Raw genomic sequence first — 16,186 nt, 5'->3', positions numbered from 1 at the left:
ACCTTTGAACTCTGCACAGGTAATATCAACCTGATGAACAACGACTGCGATAGAGGACATGACCGGTACAACAGGCACAGTTAGTGAACTCAAGCAAAACAAATTCCGACATCGTCGAAGAAAATATGTCATGCTGCAACACCTGGTACAGTGATAACTGAGTGTGCTGAACATTAATATCTATACGTATTTATTAAAAAAAAATCACTTGACACACATTGATTGTCCATCTAGTCTATGATAAAAAGATGTCGACTGTCGTGGCGATGCATATGTGTTTCGGTTTGGGGCGATCTTGGTTAAAGTCGAAGCTTGATCGCCTAGTTTGTATAATTATCGTGAAATGGAAAGCTGCCGAAACGACCTGAGGCCAGAAAGTATTGACCTGAAACAACTTTAGCCGCAATGGCCGCACAGTTTCGAAACGTTCAGAAACCTTGTCCACCGATTTTAGGGCAGTCACATATCAGATATATGATGAATTGTCATTGCAAGGTTGACAAGTGATGATATTTCCAACAGTTTTCAGTTTTGGCCTGACATATTAGTCAGAACTCTTGATTCTGGAATGTTTCAATAATTAAATTACAATTAGGGAGATTAACGTTTAAATTATCCAGCGACGTTGCAGAGACTTATAATGTTCATGGCACGTGTATCTTCACTGCCGTTCAACATTGGTTCAGTAAGATCATCATCAGCTATAACAGGGCTAAATTTTAGGTACTGACTGGAGTAAAGCTTCAAGTTACAATCAATTGGAGGGGAGGCGGAAATGAAAAAGACGTTAACAGAATTATGGTTAGGGTTAGTAGGTCACGAACATTCAATATGACATGTACGATTTATATTTTAACAAATGCAGATTTGTATTTCGATGAAACGAAAATTAATTTTACCCTCCAAGTAATGGTTACTGAAAACACTACAGATGTTAGTTTAGCCAAGGTTTCAAACAATCGCATATGTTTGACGGGCGCCATCAGCGTCAAGGTTACGCAAACCATACCCATCTTCAGCGAACGGCGACTCGTGAAACCGTTTATGAATCTACATACGAGGAGCCAAATGTAAAAAAAAAATAATTTACACAATCAGCCTTATTTTAGAGATAGAACAGCTACTGAGGATATGTATATAGAGAGGAATTTGAAATATTATATATATATATATATATATATATATATATATATATATATATATATATATATATATATATGTGTGTGTGTGTGTGTGTGTGTGTGTGTGTGTGTGTGTGTGTGAGTGAGAGAGAGAGAGAGAGAGAGAGAGAGAGAGAGAGAGAGAGAGAGAGAGAGAGAGAGAGAGAGAGAGAGAGAGAGAGAGAGAGATACAAACAAATACATTCATTGGTCATACATATGTATGTATATATATACGTGTATGCATACATGTATATATACGCATGTAGGGCATGCATTTATACATGTAGAATACATACACACATACATACATACGTACAAACGTATATACATACATACATACATACATACATACATACATACATACATACATACATACATACATTTCGACTTTGAAAAAAAAATCGATAGGAAAGATCATAACTGCTTGAAAAGTGATATGTTACAATTAATCGGTGGTGAAAACTGTTAAATCATGTAACGGAAATACTGTTTCGGAAGGAGAACATGGTGGTGCGCCAATTTCAAAGGGTCGAGACAACAGGTTATTTGCATAACGGCAGTCAGCCAGCCAGCTTTAGTTTCTTTTGAAAGCTGTTGGTTTAGTCTTAATATCGCCCAACCTAGACTGGCCCCCAGATGTCTGGCTTTTATCGGCAGTTGAGTTCATACTAGCTGGCCAATGTATGCTGAAACGTTCATCCCACGCACAGCACAACAGCCTATCATTAGCGCGTTGGTCTGCTTATGTTTAGTCCTTCAATATATTACATGCTTTGATTCTTATACACCCACACACTTGGAGCAAGTCTATGCCCAACCCTGTATCAGAACAAGGTTGTATACTCCGGGCCCTTGCCGATTTCGGGAAGAAATAAGGTAGGGTGTACTTTTGTTTTGTTCTTGACAAATAGTTCCCAATTATCCTTATAGTTCCTAATTATCCTTAAATTCAATAGCAACACAGTTTACATGCAGGTGACCGTGGTTTCTTTTTTAGCTCCATGGGTCAACTCATTTAGGTCAGGGTCAGCCATAGTCCGTCTGTTGAGGATTTGAGGGTGAGCATATACCATGGGCCACATTATCGCAATGATGGCCAGAAAATTCATCGTCAGTAATCCCCTCATTACCTAATACTGAGAGTAAAGTAACTTCATTTACACATCGCAATGAATTGAATACAGGTGGCGATTTTCGAAACTGATCCTAAGTGTACATGTTAGCATCGGCGAAGGTGTAATGATAAGCTACCTGACATCAAATTTTCTAGCGTATCGACGGAGATGCCGTCAGTGTTCAAACTGCTTGTCCATGGGTATCTATTTTGGTACGTCTGCATTCCTTGCAATGGTCGAATTCCGTTTGCAATTTTCCTTCGTGGCCAGTTTTTGACAAAGCTTTAAAAGTATCTTTGCGTTCTCTTTCCGCCTCCTTTGGCTGTATTTACGTATTACATCGCAACGACGTGATCCTATAAAAGTAAATTAACGCACTAAGTCTCACACTGTGAACAACACTAGTTCGAGGTTTGTTATTGCGTCAGTGTGAAATGCTACGCATGCACAATTAAATGGTTCCCCTAGCCGTATGCAGAGATGGAACAAGCAAGTTGTATGCGTTTTAATATCAAGCACAGCCATTGACAGCGATTTAAGGCTGCCATATTTAACTCCAAAATCACTTGCTAAGGTGTCTGGAAGGCCAGTTATAGCAGTTGTGTGCTGAACCGAGGTCGTTTTGTCGATGAAACTGGGGCGAGAACAACCTGTAAACAGCAATTTATGGCCAATTTGGCCTTGTTTCTACAGTTTAAAAAATTGAAATGTCGTCAACAAGAAACAGCGTAGACACGGGATTTTTTAATGTGTTTAGGGGATTATACCGGACAAACCTACGGCATGTTTTTTTTTTTCTCTTAGAGGGCTATTTCTCATGCTATCGGTCTTCAAACTTTATCCGTGTTTACATTGATGACATCCGTATTTTTCAAAAGTTATTAGCAGAAGGGGGGCATCCAGGCAAAACTTGTGCCGTAGCTAAGCTATCGATTGCCTTGGAATATATTTTTGTACAAAAAATGGAGGGAAAATGCGTTATTAGATTCTGGTTTTGAAAATTTTAAGAAATTAATAAGTTATTAAATATTTGATTACATGGTGTTATATTTCTCAATATTGTGTTATATTTACAATCACTGTTTTCCACTTGAAGTTAAATATGTGATTACAAACACCTGAAATTTTTACGTCTGTAGCTTTATTTAAACTGTGAATAAATAAAGTTTAATGACATGAACCTTTGGGATCAAAAACACCCTTTACCGCTACCTTAAACTAAAATGAAATGTAAAGAAGCATTGTTCGCCGGTACAAACTGTTGGATGCCAATTCTCTGCGCAAACTAAGTGCATGCACAGTACGCGAATACGGCAGAAGGCGATAACAGCGTTTATGACAGGGATATGTCACCGAAATCATGTTTTTGCACAGTGAGTGTTCCTTTTATACCACATGAGCAGTGTTTTCGCTAAAAGCCAGCAGCCGGCGAAAAATAGCTGCCTGGGTGGGAGTCTCAAAAACATGTTATCTGCCGGCTGGTTTCACAGATGTAAAGTACTAAATCTGTACTTTCACTGAAGCCTGGTATAATGGATCATAAAATGTCTGAAGTATTGGAATAAAACGAATTCAAACTTGCCGAAACACGTCCCGATAAAACCTAGACGTCGTACTTCCGAAAACAAAACAACCTACATTTGACCTTGCATATGTATGTATCATGCCCAATCAGATTGAGCGTTCTTGTGGAGGCTTTCTAACACATGGGAATTATATAGGATAAGATTTGAATAGATGCAATAATTGCAGGGATTGCCGGAAGAGTTTACACGCCCTGTAACATGCCTAAGGGGTCATATTTGAATTTTCTCAAACTGCACACGCAATGGGGACGAGAGTTCGAACGAGCGGGACTGGGAAAAAGAAATCTAAATATATTTAACGCTATTTTACTAAAAAAAACCCGTATAACGTATTTTTCTTGCACTCGATCGGGGATATGGTCATGTGTAATCAATCAACATCGCATCGTGTAACAGCAGGTCATCAGCCAAGTTAACTGTAATTGTATAGCGTATCACTTCCACAGGGTCGTTTAAGCCCATTGTCGTAAAACAAATTGTCTGAATCTCATTATGTGTTCGGCATTCTGTTTTATCCCATTTGCTTCATCACCAGTAAAATTAGCATGGCAAGATTCCCGGCACAAACGCTGTAGGTTCGAAATCATTTCCATATGAAAAGATACCTTACTTGTGGTGTGAACGGACTGTCAATCGGCGATTGCTCTACAAATATTATGGGTGGTGTCAATTTCACAAACATTGTGATCTTTTGTTTTACTTGATTGTAGTTTATTTACTCTCTAGGGAGTCATAAGCCATTAATTCGGTAACGCGGAAATTATCCGCCTTAAGGAGATTAGCTTAGGTACATGGTTTGAGCCGGCCAATTCCCTCATGAGCGTTATTTTCTTTGCCAAAGCATAGCTAACGGTAAGTAGCATCATGCAATTAGTACTTAGAACACCTAACATGAGAAATTTGTAGAGCAAAACTCCATTTGTGCATGGAAGAGAAATGGGAAATGATTAGTGTTAACCCGTTGAGCGCCAGTAATTTTTGTCACTTTTACAAAATATAACCAAGTCATTGTTTTTAGTAAAAAAATGATTAAATAGGTGAAGCCGATGAAAATTGATGTGCATTCGGTCAAAAAGTATTTTAAAATTACAGAAATAATTACAAAAATTACTAAAATTTTAACAAGGAAGAATTACGACACTTAAGGAGTTAAAGTGTAGCTTTCAAACATCGAGTCTATTTTTTTTTCAACTCGTTGTCAGTATGTATTTTTTTCCAATATAATTTATTTTACTTCCAGTATGTGATGTTTGCTCAGCTCAATATTTTTTAATTTCAATTTTAGTATTTTTTAATTACCAAATATCATATTTATTTCTAGTATATTATTTTTTAATTCTTCATTGATGCAGGTTGGCATAGCCACACATGTTGCTGAGGAAGAAGATTTAGAAACTCGTACTCTGAAACTTTCTAAGTAATTAGCAGACTAATGTGACGATCTTTCAGATGCAGATGATGGTGATATTTGTGATGATGATTACTGATGGGGGTGAACAGAAAATATATGCTACTAACCTTAATTTTGATAAAATCTGTTAACATCTCAGTAAACAAATTGTATGGAAAATCAGGTACTCGAGTGTCACCAAATGATCACAATCACAAGTACTCAAACAAAAAATCTCCAGCGGTTGGGAGGGGGATCACCCCCATCCCAAACCCACCCGACTCGGCCGCTCCGCTCCCTCGCCGTCTATATTGTTTTTCAACCACCTGAACTGAAACTTAGAGATAAACCCTGCGTGAGTGAATCTCAGCCAATCTCGATCTGAATAGTGCGTGAGGTGAACTAAAGTAACTATTAAAGCCCCAATAGCTGCAAATGTGCATTACACTGATCTCGAAATATCCCCGTTTTCCAAAAGGTCTCTTTAAATAAGACCCAATAAAGACTGAATATATGTATAACACTGTCATAAGTGTCGAAAATGGCATGTGAATCCGAACGATTTAACATCATTTAAGATTTCCCGCCATTTTCAAAAAAAGTTTATGTGACAGACAAATTACATATTAAACAACACAATGTTGGTCATCGCGTGTTGTGCATACAATTAACTGGCATCGTGCCTGTTCCTTTATTCACCACGATGTGTATACGCAGTAAATCCTGCTTTTTTTACTTTCTGTGCGGGCGTCATTTAATAAGTGCCGGACCCATTTATTATTTAACTGTTAAAACAAGTAGGCATGGTCCGAATCAGCGAGCAGTGATACTTCTATCCATGTCCTTCAGTTAGCGCATTTACATAAACCAACTTTTGTTTGAAAATAAAATCATGAAAATAATGCCTAAAATTCGTAGCTTTGCGGGCTTTAAATACACAAAACAAGTTTTCGAATATTTTTCACATTTGGCAACAGTATTGTAGCTAGCACTAAATGTTGCCACTAATACATCAACAAGTGTACTGTATCCTGGCATCAAATTGAACCATCGAGGTATATGTGTCAATATTTATAGCATTTGATGGAAATAATTAAATACGAAAATTGTTGTGCAACGCTAACATTCCTTTGCAAGAAATATACACTATACCAATACAACCTTCATCAGCGTTGTAACATGCATATGATCATCGGACTTCGCAGTGGCCGCGGCCTGGCATAAATTGACGGAGTCCAGGAAAATTAGATTTACTTCATATACCCGACAATTGCCCAAAATCTTGTCCATCGACAAGTTTAGCCTCATTTCTACTACTATGCAGGGAGTAAGTGTATTCTAGACATTGTAATGGCATCTGCCAATTCTGTGAAACACGCCACAACTTCACCGTGATAAATAAAAGTATTTATTACAAATGAAAGGAAAATCAACAAAAAAACTGCATGTACATAAAAGTAAAACTTCTCTGAAGACTAATATATAGAAGAGTAAATAAAAGGGCCCCTCGGTCAGGCAACGGAGCTATAAAAAGGTAATTGATGACTCAGAGCTAAGGTCCGCCGAGGCCGACAGTATGGGAAATAGCAGAATTCCCGAGGAATGGGGTTAAGGATGGAATCAAATAACCTTGCCTGAGAGAAAAGGAAAAGAGAAAAGGGGTGGAGAAAGGGGTGGTGGTGGGATTGCGTCCAGTCTGAAAACAGCGGACGAAGAGAAGTGGACGAATGAAATGTGGTAGAACAAAGACTAGCTGAAGCTTTGTGCCGTGTGTGCTTTGTGCCGTGTGTAAAGAAAAAGAAGGAGCTGATAGGCAGAGAACAGAATGTTTTTCAAGCGACATTACGTGCTACGTCAGATAGTGTGTGGTGACCGGAATGTGTAGTGTGGAGAGTCAACAAAACATGTCTGTGTCAAAAAACACAGATTCCACTTTGTGAAGTACGCTAAAACTGCATTTTGGTAAACTAACAGTATTCATTATATGTGAAAGGAAACCAAACATAAAGACATGCACGTACTTAAAATATATTTTCCCTCAAGACTAAGCTAAAGTAGAGTAAATAAAGTTCATAAAGTAAGACTACAAATTCGGCGAGGGCCCCTTCGGTGAGGCAAAGGAGTAAAAACATGGGGCGTTTGATGACCTACAGCTCTAAGGTCAGGCAACTCCCCCGGCATTTTGATCCACCCTGGGAGGCCGAAAATGTGGTAAATAGCTGAATGCCCGCAGAATCGGGGTATGGATGGAATCCAATACCCAAGCGAGGGAAGAATGACCGAAGTGACCCCAAAAAGCAGGGAATGTGTGCAGAAGTGAAATGCTACAGCTGTCTTGTAATTTTCAAAGGCTGTTACAATTTTATTTTCAGTGCTTAAGTGTTGGCCTTTTTGTCGAATTCAATACATTCTATATGGAACAAACCAGCTCTTTTTTGTTTGTTTGTTTGTTTTTTGGTCAGTTGAGGTCAACTTTCAGTAGAGCCTAGGTATCGTATATCACTAGCGATAAAAACTCATGAGACTTGGCACGATTTTACCAGTTTCTCCTTATTCACTTATGGATCAAAGGTGACATATGGTATACAGATGTGGACGAGACCGAATGCACACGGTGACAGTTATTGTACATCTTGGTCATTGAAAGGCATGTTTTAGTGATCTTAGTGGTATATGTACACTACCAGCCTACAAGAAAATATGTTCATGTGAAACAGTGAAAGTTTGAAACTTTATCAATTTGAGTAAATTATTAAACATGAATCTGCAAACAGCAATATGGTTAGGTCCTCAAGATCAGACATGATATCGGTAAACAAGTACACACATCTCACATTAGGGTCATGCTAGATCAACCTTTCTTTCAGTTCTCATGATCGTAATGTGATCCTGGTATTTTATTATCCAAAGTTCAGACGACTGAGTGTACACATAAATTCATATTTGTCTAAGGCTGTATCTAATTTTGTCGAGGGTCTTATTTTTTGCCATGGTTATGAAACATACAAATATCGTTTACAATTTAATTTGATGCGCTAATGTATGTAGGCCACAGATGGCTAATAAGACACAAAAATATTTGCTATATAAACAAATAACGAAACAAACCAGAAAACACAAAACACCAGCAGTTGCCTTTTCAGATGAATTAATCCATGCAAATAACACTTGGCATGTTATATTCATTGATGTAGATCCCGTGATAGCTGTCAGATTTCAAATTGACTCTGTTAAATAAATTTGCAATACAATTGTTCGTGCCTTTAGGTAAGGTAGCAGTTGATGATTATAGATGTCTAATGTAAACATAGTCTTCCTAACCTTGTATCGGCGAGCCGTACAGATGAAAAAATGCCAGGGAAATAAATAATTTGCTTGACCAAGCCTAACGAACTTTAACTTCATGGCTTCATTAGTCAGCTGTTGAAAATGGCGATGTCCTGATTATATGTGCCTATCAAAAACCACGCGACCGTATTTGTGTTCAAAGTGAAAGACAACGCTTGTGGTCTTTATGTAACTGTTCAGAAGAAGAATATGAAGGGTGAGTGATTGTTTTATTTCCTTAAATTCATCCTCGACCAATGTGCCGAAGGTGTCATAAATGTGTACATGTAAGATAAAAAAGACACACATAGGTTTAACGCATCATCGTAGGTGTCTCAAGTAATCTATTTTCTTGTAAATTTACGTATGACGTCTTTGAAAATGGCCACCCATATTTTCTCTGTCATGTATATATAAACATATGCCTTATTAGTTAACTTTGAAACCGGTTTTCTAAGACAATGTGAATACAATCGATCTTAGCGAGTCGGCAGGCGTATTTGTTGTCCGTTTAATGTTTGCAACTGGTCTTGTAGACAATTGTTAGCAAAAATTCAACACTTTACACTTACAGCCACGACCTCACGATCGGTCATGGAGAAAAATTACCAGGCAAAAAGTCAAAGCCCGGAAGCCATAAGCTCATGACCGATCATTGAGAAAATGTCGGAAAAATTAACATTTTACGGCCACAACGTCAACCAATCGTGGACAGAAAATGAAGCGGAACACCTGAGAGCCATGCCACGGTCATTCAGAAAAAATGTCTTGAAAATTCAATATTGTACAGCAACGACCTGGCCCAGTCGGTTGTGGAGAAAAAATATTGGGAAAAGATCGGAGACCTGAAATTTACGACGGTCACTGTGGACGCTTAAAATATTCTCGGGAGAGAAATTGAAGCTCCTTGTCTGTGATGAAATCAACCGATCAGGAGAGAAGATGTAAAAACAAGTCGGTCACAGTCGATGACGGTGTGCTAGGTTTACGATAGACGCTGGATGTACGGTGACGATGGTGGCATCGAATAATGTGGATAGTGTATAATACTGGCATACACGATGACATCTATCTATATCGAGCTGCCTGAAGCGGTGTTCGTTCGGTTGATGCTGTCCGAGCCTTGCTACAAGGAGAAAAGAATTCTCATCGTCTGTGACTGAAGAAGCTATCACCTCGATTTACCAAGGAGGTTTGTGTAGATGCACAAACACGAAACGTGATACATCACCCTTCAGCTCTTTCTCTGCATGATTCACAAAAGTTTTGGTTATATTCTCGAACTCATCGTTAGCAACTTTTTGTGACAAAAAGGATACAAATTGAATCCTTGTTTTGATTTTGTAGGATTAATTAAAACCTGTCGTGTAGTGTGCTCATATAAAACGTTACTTTGCTCATTTTGGGCATGATGTACGGATATTGACATTATATAACATTAAACGCATCATGGGAAATATGTTTACTTCTGGACTGGAAATAAACAGGTTTGAGGTGAAAAGGTTCTACTTCCGACTTCCGCCCTTACGGACGACATTGGCCATGACCTACACAAAATGTAGATTATATTGGTTTTATGGCTCAGGATTATTATTTGGACGGCGTACTTTGGCATTTGACATTTCATCCGTACAGCGATGCTTTTGATTAGTCGTTAAACTTCGAGTGAATTATATTTCTGCTCAGACTTGCGTTTTTGTGACACTGTGTGTGTGATCTTCAACCCTTTCCTTATTTTACAACGTGTGTTACGGCTGTGGTGTTGACCCAATCAATTAATCAACCGATATGGACAGCGGATTAGCAAGTTCACAATGTTTTCGGAGTAATTACAGTGGTGTATACACAAGTTGGAGAGGAGATAAGGACTTGTGGCTAATATATAAAGCAGTCAGACGGTGTGGAGTCAAAATCTTTATTTGAAATACCACAGTCAAAATTAATAACATCAAATAAAGTAAACCGTTGCACGAAAAACCATCCCTCCTCACCCAACCCCACCCAAGGGGACTGATTTCTGTGCCCTGTGGTCTGAAAGTTCAAAAAAATTCTAAATTGATCCACTTGTGAACTTTGACTTACGTTTATAAAGTCCGAGTTCTAATGCCTAACTTCATTATGTTTATTTTGTTAGTTGTTGATGGGGCTCCTCTTATTTTGACATATAACGCCATTCTATCTGTTTGTTGCGAGGTGTGAAGCCACAGAATCAAACTTTCAACTTATACTTTTTATGCTCAACACATTTGTCAAACGATTAATAAAATTTGTGTGTGAGTCTGTCATTGTGATGATTGTGTCTTCGTAAAATAACGTTTGCAGTATTTTGAAACTTTATTTAGAAAGAAACTCAGTGAAAACAAGTGGTGAATGGCGTAGATTGCATTATGTGTAATCTCATTGTCACGTCCATAAAATTTTACGAGACGGGAGACGTAGGGAGACTGATAGCTTTAGAAGTCCATTAAAACAGGTTCAGTGGGCAGAAACTTTTAACTGTTAGTTCAGTGGAGCAGCCAATCTTTGAATACATGTCTAAAACTAGGTTCATACTTGGTGACCTTATTGTTACCGGTTTCAAAGGAAGACAGGTGAATATTTGCAGATCTCCCGTATATCGTTTTTTGCTCACGTGTTTACACACGTGAGCATATGTCGCAGCGATGTCTGTCTGTCTGTCTGTCTGTCTGTCCGTCTGTGTGTCTGTCTGTCTGTCTGTCTGTCTGTTGGTCCGATATCTCAAAAACGGCTTATCAGATCAGAATCAAATCTGGTACATATATTCAGTTAGCAAATGGCAAGAACTGATTAGTTTTTGGTGGGTGTGGCTTGCATACTTTTTGCTCATTTGCATAATTAATGATTTTAGAAAAAACATATATATTAAAAACGACTTCACACAATTTGATGAGATTTGCTACAAATGTTGATCACACCAAGATATATCAGCAGTGGGAACCATTAAGGGATGACATGAAAGATAAATGCTAATTTGCATATTTAATGAACTTTCCTAACTGGGATATATATCTGATTTCACTCGATCAAAATTAACCAAACTTGGTATGTATATTAAAGATATTATGATTTAATATTATTGAAAGTCATTAAATGTTTTAACTTCAGTCAATTCCTAATTTGCATATTACATGAACTTTGTTAATTAGGAATATATATTTGAAATGACTGGACCAAAGTTGATGAAACTTGCTACATGTATGTAAGCCACTATGATACAACATTTTTGAAAGTCATTAAGCATTTTTACTTCAGCCAATTCCGAATTTGCATATTTAATGAACTTTCCCAATTAGGGATATATATCTGAATTAACTTGATTGTAGTTGTTGAAACTTGCTATGTACATCAAAGATACTGTGATATAACATTATTGAAAGTCAAAAGACATTTTTACTTCATCCAAAAATTAATTTTAATATTAAATGAATTTTCATAATTAGGGATATTTATCTGAATTGACTTGATCAAAATTGATGAAACTTGCTATGTACATTAAAGACACTATAATACAATATTATTGAAAGTCATTAAGCATTTTCTCTTCAGCCAATGCCTAATTTGCATATTTAATGATCTTTCCTAATTAGAGATATATGTCTGAATTGACAAGACCAAAGTTGACAAAATTTGCTACACATATTGCAGATACCATGATACAACATTATTGACAATCATTAAGCATTTTTACTGACTTAAGCCAATTCCTAATTTACATATTTAATGAACTTTGCTTATTAGGGATATATACAGGGATTTACTTGATCAAAGTTGGCAAAACATGCTATGTACATTGATGATTATACCAGGTACTAGGTCAAAACAATATCAAAAGTCATTTCACATTTTCATGTCAGCTAATTTATAATTTGCATATCTAATGAGCTTTCACAGCTTGGTATATATGGCTTGAAGGACTTGGCCAACGGTAATTACACTTGCTATACAAAATATTTATAAAATATATTTGTATACTTCATGACCTTTTAGAATTAATCGGCGGTGATTATTGTTCATTATGTTGATCATAATAATTTCAATGAAGTTGCAAACATGTGGCAAAGGTTCAAATTTACACATAACTTCAATATATAATGAAATACGTGAGCATTTTCAGTTCATATCTGGTTAAATGGTTAGATGTGTCTGTTTTAGTCGAAAAAAAGAAGCGTCATATCTAACGACATGTTTGCCTCTGTCGTTAAGGGTCAGCTGTCTTTTATTCAAACATTGTGTACTATTTTTCGGAATCGAACTTTGTGAGGTCGCTCTCTTTGGATTACCCATATGACCCAGTGATAGCTACCCCTAAACTGCATAAAAGACAGAATGACAACAAAACGAATGACAGTAGAATGACAGCCCGTAGTGTGTGAATAGTTTGACATTGTTCCGACGAAAGGAAAGGAAAAGATGCATCCTGACACAGTTAAATATAAAGTAAGCTAATCTTAATTCATTCATCATTGCATTCATCATTCCATAGGGCCTTGCTCCTTGTGAATAAAGATAGGTCGCATGTTGAGAGTAGTGATTATATCCACATACAATCCCTGCACAGGTTTTGACAAAGTATTACTGTGTTGGTTGATGAAGGAGATGCAATTACAGCCGCACTTGTTCATTTACTTCATGATATTCCAGAATTAGGTACTGGCAAGATATGCATGTCGATTAATGCTGTGGACAAATGGGCTGCCGGCAGCGATGTCAATGTAAACAGCATAGCATGGCGCGTGATCAGGGCCAAAATTGGCACCTAACCAGCCAACCTCAATGCAACTCCACGAACCTCTAAACAACTCTCACGAACCTTAATGCATCTCGCGCGAACCTCAACCCAACTGTCGCGAAGTGGCGTACCTTTTAAGCACAACTCAATTGACCTAAACTATTTTTCGTCTTGCTTGTAACTCATTTTCAGGTAAACACATTTGTGTCGAGATACATTCCGTGGTGCGGAGGACTTGGCTAGCGTAAACCATTTTTGACATCGGTCCACGCATGCTGCATTCGATTTAAATGAAGGCACTTTTGAGTTGAGAAAACAATACGTTAATTGAGTCCACTGTATTTTCTTAACTTGTATGAATGGGATTCCTTCTTAATTTGTTTGACTCTGCTTTAACTTCAAGTTGATCTTGCCAAAAAGTGGCTCACAATTAATTAACCCATTACTAAAGTGGCTAACTTTGTCCACACAACATGAAACATCACAACGCCTCATGATATCAACATCATATAAGACACCATGGGACATCACAAGCCTCATATCAACATCATATAACATTAATAATATATCCAGGTGTGTTTCGGTGATTGATCCGGGGGATCTGAAAAAATGGACCCGAAAGTGCATTGCAACGTGCAACGCGCTTAGGCCGCAAACTCGAGTTGCCCGGCACCTTACTTTGGCTGTCATACCTGTTCAATGATTTCCATTTCTCCCCTGGTCAGAATGATAAGTTTCTTGTAGAATTACAGCACCATTGCGCAATGAAATTCTTAGATACACAAAACGTAGACAGATGTTCAACCTTTCAGGAAATAATGCGACAGCTTGTCTGTTAGCGTTGACAACTTCAAAGAACGCTGTTTATCACACCACAAAGCTGTTGCCATGGTAGACAGTAATTGCACTGATGACACTTATGCGCAATTTCAGTTTTAATGGTCTTTTTTTCTCGTAAAGAAGAATTTTGAATATCATCTCGTAACTATTGTTGATTTTATGAAAATCATTAAAGCCGCCAAACTACAGGACCTATCCACATGTCTTTAGCAATCCGTAAAGCGTCCTCCCTCAGGATGATACGAGCAACATTTAAGTTCAAATGGTGCATTGGTTCTGGAGAAGAAAAATATTGAATATTATTCGCTTGTTATTATAGGTTTTTAGCAAAAAACCAATAAGGCCGCAAAACCACGGACCGATCTATATGCATTCTGCAAACTTGATAGTACTAACATCTGAGGTGACATGAGTAAAATTTCAGTTGTGTTGGTTCTGGAGTTTAAGATTTTGTAGATTAAATTGGATTATTATTATTAAATATTATTATTATTTTTCCATAGAGTTCACACAGGGATGGTGGCCATTTTGGATTTCAAATATCGGTAGATTTTGGTTATTTGTTTTTCTATTGCCAAAATTTGCACGGTGAACCCCGAATTTTAGTCTTGACTATGAAAAGAGAATGGTTGAAAGATTCCTTTTGGAAAGTTTGAGAAAAAGTTTAAGTCTTTCACTTTAGAGGCGCTTACTACAGTAACAGATGTGTAAGCCATGTCGAGAAGCTACCAGTGTGTTCGGATGACCCATTCTTTTGTTTAGTTTTCATCTCAAGTAGAATACTCACTGGGGGCGGGCGGGCACGCGAAATAAAAGAACAAGTCTCCCCCCCAAAAAAAACAAACAAACAAAACAAAACAAAAACAAAAAACGGTTTTGAAAGCGAGCGGCGAATCTACAAAAAAGACCTTATTTTAGGAGTTTAATGTAACCACCTTACAAACAGCCACGTAATGCGTCATTTGAAAGCTTATAATCTTCACTTAAACGGAAGTGACTATGTGGAGCTACCATTGACGGCCAGAACCCCTTAATTTGCATAATTCACACGGGTAAGCAGTTTGCTTAAATACGATGTAATATTAGAAATGTATAGTTAAATTCTCTAAACAAACTTCTAAACTATCGAGTGATTTATAAAATGAAAGTTATTTGTATGAACAATACAATACAAATATCCAAATACAAGTTAATCAATTTTAAAATTGATTTAACTGAATTTTTTCCGTATTTATATTCATAAAATATTTTCCCCTTTTGAATAATAATATTTAAAAGAATTAACACATACAGCCATATCATACGTCATTCGAAAGCTCATTATCTCTACTTTAAGAAAATTGACATTGTTGAGCTACCAAGTAAGGACGTACCCGTTAATTAGCATAATGAACACGGGTTAGTAATTTGCATTAATACGATATACAATTAGAAAATTCATTTTTAAGTTATATATATATATATATATATATATATATATATATATATATATATATATATATATATAATATATATATATATATATATAATATATATATATATATATATATATATATATATATATATATATATATATATATATATATATATATATATATATATATATATATATACAGTGGTGAATGAAAAGTGACCCCTGCGGGGCTCGAACCCACAACCCCGTATACATTACTCTACCAACTGAGCTAATAGATCGGTCGGCTCAATGTGGGCGGTCCTGACTCTTAGATGGGGCTTTTCGTTCGTTTTGCATTAATGGAAACTGAAACTCGATATCGTCTTTAATTATCGACTGAATATGGCAGAGTCTACCAAAGATCATCGGGACATTCTAATCTTGGCAAAGCTTAATGAGAATGCATTCTCCGGAGACACAATTCGAGGCAGTACGAGAGAGTGTCAACGTTTTATCTACAAGTTCGACGGCGTGAAAGTTTGTGAGAATGACTGGCGATACTGTTATTATGTCGGTAAGTCATTTCTAAATTCCAGTCCAATTTCGTCTTGGGGAATTT

General features: G+C 37.1%; 1 long non-coding RNA gene across 1 annotated transcript in view; it reads left to right on the top strand.

Moving 5' to 3' along the window:
- The first annotated feature begins 1,771 nt into the window (after window positions 1–1,771).
- LOC139127746 (uncharacterized) overlaps window positions 1,772–16,186 on the top strand; it is a 115,011-nt gene continuing 100,596 nt past the window's right edge. The window contains exon 1 of the long non-coding RNA XR_011551106.1: window positions 1,772–2,039. This is a non-coding gene — a long non-coding RNA (uncharacterized lncRNA). The remainder of the gene's footprint in view (window positions 2,040–16,186) is intronic.

The sequence above is a fragment of the Ptychodera flava genome, unplaced genomic scaffold, assembly GCF_041260155.1.
Source record: "Ptychodera flava strain L36383 unplaced genomic scaffold, AS_Pfla_20210202 Scaffold_36__1_contigs__length_1797346_pilon, whole genome shotgun sequence".
Classification (NCBI taxonomy): Eukaryota; Metazoa; Hemichordata; class Enteropneusta; family Ptychoderidae; genus Ptychodera; species Ptychodera flava.
Note: the sequence above shows the minus strand (reverse complement) of the source record. Positions and strands in the feature narration are given on the sequence as shown.